The following is a 7,112-nucleotide window of genomic DNA, read 5'->3' as shown; positions in this document are numbered from 1 at the left end:
GATGAGCAACCCCACCCAGACATGGACTTCACTCTTGGATCCAAGCTACGGTTAGTAAATTTTATTTTTTTGGGATGGTGATATGGGTAAATTGAAAAAATCTAATCTTGTTTTTCATTTCTTTTTACAGGACAAAGCAGATGATGAGCGACCCCACCCAGACATGGATGTCACTCTTAGATCTAAGCTAAGGTGAGTAAATTTTATTTTTTGGAGGTGTGGGGTTTGGTAAATTAAAAAAAATCTAATCTAGTTTTTTATTTCTTTTTACAGGACAAAGAAGATGATGAGGGACCCCACCCAGACATGGACTTCACTCTTGGAACCAAGCTAAGGTTAGTAAATTTTATTTTTATGGAATGGTGATATGGGTAAATTAAAGAAATCTAATCTTGTTTTTTATTTCTTTTTACAGGAAGATGATGAGCGACCCCACCTGGACATGGACTTCACACTTGGAACCAAGCTAAGGTGAGTAAATTTTATTTTTTGGGGGTGGTGAAATGGGAAAAAAAAAATCAAAACTTGTTTTTCATTTTTTTTTACAGGACAAAGAAGATGATGAGCGACCCCACTCGGACATGGACTTCACTCCTGGATCCAAGCTTAGGTTAGTAAATTTTATTTTTTTGGGGTGGTGGGATAGTAAATAGAAAAAATCTAATCTTGTTTTTCATTTCTTTTTACAGGACAAAGCAGATGATGAGCGACCCCACCCAGACATGGATGCCACTCTTGAATCCAAGCTAAGGTCAGTAAATTTTTTTTTTTTTTATGGGGGGGGGGGGGGGGGGGGGTTTAAGATGGGTAAATTGCAAAAAAATCTAATTTTTTTTTTCTTTTTACAGGACAAAGAAGATGATGAGGGACCCCACCCAGACATGGACTTCACTCTTGGAACCAAGCTAAGGTTAGTAAATTTTATTTTTATGGAATGGTGATATGGGTAAATTAAAAAAATCTAAACTTGTTTTTCATTTTTTTTTACAGGACAAAGAAGATGATGAGCGACCCCACTCGGACATGGACTTCACTCCTGGATCCAAGCTTAGGTTAGTAAATTTTATTTTTTTGGGGTGGTGGGATAGTAAATAGAAAAAATCTAATCTTGTTTTTCATTTCCTTTTACAGGACAAAGAAAATGATGATCGACCCCACCCAAACATAGAAGTCACTCTCGGATCCAAGCTACGGTTAGGAAATTTTATTTTTTTGGGATGGTGATATGGGTAAATTGAAAAAATCTAATCTTGTTTTTTATTTCTTTTCACAGTACAAAGAAAATGATGAGCGACCCCACCCAGACATGGATGTCACTCTTAGATCTAAGCTAAGGTGAGTAAATTTTATTTTTTGGAGGTGTTGGGATTGGTAAATTGAAAAAAATCTAATCTAGTTTTTTATTACTTTTTACAGGACAAAGAAGATGATGAACGACCCCACCCGGACATGGATGTCACTCTTAGATCTAAGCTAAGGTTAGTAAATTTTATTTTTTTGCGATGGTGATATGGGTAAATTGAAAAAAGGTAATCTTGTTTTTCATTTCTTTTTACAGGACAAAGAAGATGATGAGCGACCCCACCCAGACATGGATGTCACTCTTAGTTCTAAGCTAAGGTGAGTAAATTTTATTTTTTGGAGGTGTTGGGATTGGTAAATTGAAAAAAATCTAATCTAGTTTTTTATTTCTTTTTACAGGACAAAGAAGATGATGAACGACCCAACCCACATATGGATGTCACTCTTGAATCCAAGCTAAGGTCAGTAAATTTTTTTTTTTTGGGGGGGGGGGGGTTAAGATGGGTAAATTGCAAAAAAATCTAATGTTTTTTTTTCTTTTTACAGGACAAAGAAGATGATGAGGGGCCCCACCCAGACATGGACTTCACTCTTGGAACTAAGCTAAGGTTAGTAAATTTTATTTTTATGGAATGGTGATATGGGTAAATTAAAGAAATCTAATCTTGTTTTTTATTTCTTTTTACAGGAAGATGATGAGCGACCCCACCTGGACATGGACTTCACACTTGGAACCAAGCTAAGGTGATTAAATTTTATTTTTTGGGGGTGGTGGAATGGGAAAATAAAAAAATCTAAACTTGTTTTTCATTTTTTTTTACAGGACAAAGAAGATGATGAGCGACCCCACTCGGACATGGACTTCACTCCTGGATCCAAGCTTAGGTTAGTAAATTTTATTTTTTCGGGGTGGTGGGATAGTAAATAGAAAAAATCTAATCTTGTTTTTCATTTCTTTTTACAGGACAAAGAAAATGATGATCGACCCCACCCAGACATGGATGCCACTCTTGAATCCAAGCTAAGGTCAGTAAATTTTTTTTTTTTGGGGGGGGGGGGGTTTAAGATGGGTAAATTGCAAAAAAATCTAAAATTTTTTTTTCTTTTTACAGGACAAAGAAGATGATGAGGGACCCCACCCAGACATGGACTTCACTCTTGGAACCAAGCTAAGGTTAGTAAATTTTATTTTTATGGAATGGTGATATGGGTAAATTAAAGAAATCTAATCTAGTTTTTTATTTCTTTTTACAGGACAAAGAAGATGATGAGGGACCCCACCCAGACAACGAAGTCACTCTTGGATCCAAGCTAAGGTTAGTAAATTTTATTTTTTGGGGGGTGGTGACATGGGTAAATTGAAAAAAGGTAATCTTGTTTTTCATTTCTTTTTACAGGACAAAGAAGATGATGAGCGACCCCACCCAGACATGGATGTCACTCTTAGTTCTAAGCTAAGGTAAGTAAATTTTATTTTTTGGAGGTGTTGGGATTGGTAAATTGAAAAAAATCTAATCTAGTTTTTTATTTCTTTTTACAGGACAAAGAAGATGATGAACGACCCAACCCACATATGGATGTCACTCTTGAATCCAAGCTAAGGTCAGTAAATTTTTTTTTTTGGGGGGGGGGGGGGGGGGTTAAGATGGGTAAATTGCAAAAAAATCTAATGTTTTTTTTTCTTTTTACAGGACAAAGAAGATGATGAGGGGCCCCACCCAGACATGGACTTCACTCTTGGAACTAAGCTAAGGTTAGTAAATTTTATTTTTATGGAATGGTGATATGGGTAAATTAAAGAAATCTAATCTTGTTTTTTATTTCTTTTTACAGGAAGATGATGAGCGACCCCACCTGGACATGGACTTCACACTTGGAACCAAGCTAAGGTGATTAAATTTTATTTTTTGGGGGTGGTGGAATGGGAAAATAAAAAAATCTAAACTTGTTTTTCATTTTTTTTTACAGGACAAAGAAGATGATGAGCGACCCCACTCGGACATGGACTTCACTCCTGGATCCAAGCTTAGGTTAGTAAATTTTATTTTTTCGGGGTGGTGGGATAGTAAATAGAAAAAATCTAATCTTGTTTTTCATTTCTTTTTACAGGACAAAGAAAATGATGATCGACCCCACCCAGACATGGATGCCACTCTTGAATCCAAGCTAAGGTCAGTAAATTTTTTTTTTGGGGGGGGGGGGGGTTTAAGATGGGTAAATTGCAAAAAAATCTAAAATTTTTTTTTCTTTTTACAGGACAAAGAAGATGATGAGGGACCCCACCCAGACATGGACTTCACTCTTGGAACCAAGCTAAGGTTAGTAAATTTTATTTTTATGGAATGGTGATATGGGTAAATTAAAGAAATCTAATCTAGTTTTTTATTTCTTTTTACAGGACAAAGAAGATGATGAGGGACCCCACCCAGACAACGAAGTCACTCTTGGATCCAAGCTAAGGTTAGTAAATTTTATTTTTTGGGGGGTGGTGACATGGGTAAATTGAAAAAATCTAATCTTGTTTTTCATTTCTTTTTACAGGACAAGGAAGATGATGAGCGACCCCACCCAGACATCGAAGTCACTTTTGGATCCAAGCTAAGGTTAGTAAATTTTACTTTTTGGGGGTGGTGACATGGGTAAATTGAAAAAAGGTAATCTTGTTTTTCATTTCTTTTTACAGGACAAAGAAGATGATGAACGACCCCACCCATACATGGACTTCACTCTTAGATCTAAGCTAAGGTTAGTAAATTTTATTTTTTTGGGATGGTGATATGGGTAAATTGAAAAAATCTAATCTTGTTTTTTATTTCTTTTTACAGGACAAAGAAGATGATGAGGGACCCCACCCAGACAACGATGTCACTCTTGGATCCAAGCTAAGGTTAGTAAATTTTATTTTTTGGGGGGTGGTGACATGGGTAAATTGAAAAAATCTAATCTTGTTTTTCATTTCTTTTTACAGGACAAGGAAGATGATAAGCGACCCCACCCAGATATCGAAGTCACTCTCGGATCCAAGCTAAGGTTAGTAAATTTTACTTTTTGGGGGTGGTGACATGGGTAAATTGAAAAAAGGTAATCTTGTTTTTCATTTCTTTTTACAGGACAAAGAAGATGATGAACGACCCCACCCATACATGGACTTCACTCTTGGATCCAAGCTAAGGTTAGTAAATTTTATTTTTTGGGGGTGGTGACATGAGTAAATAGAAAAAAATCTAATCTTGTTTTACATTTCTTTTTAAAGGACAAAGAAGATGATGAGCGACCCCATCCAGACATTAAAATCTGAACGTCTTCCAGAAGGCCCAGAAGATGGTCTCAATCCGCCCCTGCAATAAGATAAAAGTTTCAGGACCAGGAGAGTTCAAATTCACATACGTAATGAAAATCACAATATTTGAAAAATGATGACAGATTGTAAGATAAATTGTTTTGCCAATTTATCACCCTTTTTGTTTAAAAATTAGAAAAAAACTGATCAAACAAAAATTCATACTAGTGTGACACAATGATTATGATTCATAAGCTTAACTTTTTCATTATTTTAGACCTGAATGTTTGTAAAGTTTGTAAAAAAATGTTTTCATGGTGCAAAGAAGGTTTATAAATTAATAATGCCATGCTATTGCAATGTTTTATATCCTTCTTGATGAACCTCGAAAAACAAATTACATGTAAACCCATATTGAGTAGTCCTTTACCAGACTGAAAAACTCTCCATACTGTTTTTTACCCAAAACATAAATAAGAAAAAAAGTCACTTACTAACTACAAAAAAGGGAAATTCCACTAAATTTTTTTCACCCAATACAATTTAAATTGATTCATTAACCATTCTTAAGTATGGGGAAATTGTTGTTTACTCCAGGAAAATTCCATTTTTGGCCAAAACGAACAGTTATTATTCCTTTAAATTTAACCATCCACAACAGGTAACATGGTGAAAAAAAATTACATTTTCAGGACCATATGTGAAAGTTCAAATTCACATAATGTAAATCCCAATATGTGAAAAATGACAGTGTATAAAAAAATATTACATAATATTTAAAGACATAAAATCCAATACAATTGCTCATGTGGAAATACAGAAAATGCCCAGCGCTTCTGGTGGATGGGAGTTAAAAGTCACATCTTGAAGATGCTAGTGTTTGAAAAATAATTAAAAAAAAAATAATAATAAAACATAACAAAAAATTCCAATAAAGCTGCTATTCAAACTTTTAATCTAGCTGTATAAACATGATATGAATAACCCCACTGAGTTTGAAAAAAATAAGGAACTGTTATTCATCTATAGCATTAATGTTGGCGTAACACAATTTTTTTTCTGTTGTAAATTTATTTGCAATATTAAACAACATTGACCTGCATAATTATCACCAAATCCTAATTATGTGACACAGTTAAGAGAGCTAAACCTATGGGACTTTGCAGGGAAATCTCAACAAGTATTTTATGTAATCTCATTTAATGGCCAATTGAAAATTAATAACAAGGCAAGTGACTTTATAGACCTTAATTTAATTAGTGATCACCCAAGGGACAATTTCGTACTGACTGCCATCCATACAGTACCATCATATAGCACTATAGAACTGCATTGCTTACAAAACAGAAAACAATCGCACTGATTTTCCAACACAAGTTGCACTTTTCAGTAAGTACCATAAGTAACATGGGTTTCCCTTGATGGTCATCAGTGTCCAAAATAGTTTTTTTTCCATTTTGATGCAATATTACATAATGCTTAACAGTATAATGACCATCAATTTTTAATAATAAAATAAAAGTATCATGGATATTCAGAAAATGTGACATGAAAAGTTCTTCAAGGGCATGGAAGTTAAGAGTCCCACCTTCAAAATGCCAAAATGTAAACAAGAGATACCTGTATTGAAATGATTTTCTTACCATTTTCAGCACCTTTTTTTACATAAAACAAAATAATCAGTTTACTGTCATTTTTAAATGATCAACTAAGAAAATTGTTGACATAAGAAAAATATCAATGAAACAATTTTAAATGTCCAATGTGCTCCATTCTGAGATTCTTAATTTGACAAACTGTAAAGACAGGAGTTTTTCCCATTTTTGACACTTAATTACACAATAATAGGTTTACCATCATTTTTAGATAATCAACTAACAATATTGTTAAGATGCAGAAAATGTCAAAAGAACAACTTTACATATCTAATTAGTTCAAAAATGAGACTGTTAACATGCCTGAGAATTAAATTTGAGGAAAAAACACTTATATACAAAAAAATTATAACTTCACTTAATCTTAACTGATCAAGCTTATTTTCAAAACTGAATCTGTATTTCAGTAACATTGATCACTCCTGTGAATTTCATGACAATTGGCCAATCAATTTTCCTTAGAATGTGTTATAGGTGTTGCATATGTGCTGAAAAAAGTGAAAAAAAAAATTAAAAAAAAAAAACGAAAAACTTTCATAAAAAATGGCAAGATCATGCCAATTTTCTAACTTGACCTGCATATTATGGATATTCATCAGTTTTGTAAGTTTCAATCCAAAAGGAAAAACGGTTTTTCACTTATCATGTTATCTGTGTTGCATAAATGCTGAAAAAAGTGAAAAAACAGCATAACTTCCATATATATGGCCCGAACATGCTGATTTTCGAACTTGACCTGCATATTATGAATACTCATCAGTTCTCTCAGTTTCAAGCCAAAAGAATAAACGGTTTTCCACTTAGCGTGTTATCGGTAAAAGTGTACGGTGACGGCGACGACAGACGCAGGTGACAGCTATATGTACAGACACATC

This window comes from Lingula anatina, chromosome 1 (assembly GCF_051362555.1).
Source record: "Lingula anatina isolate TDL-2025a chromosome 1, LinAna3.0, whole genome shotgun sequence".
NCBI classification, from domain to species: Eukaryota; Metazoa; Brachiopoda; class Lingulata; order Lingulida; family Lingulidae; genus Lingula; species Lingula anatina.
Note: the sequence above shows the minus strand (reverse complement) of the source record.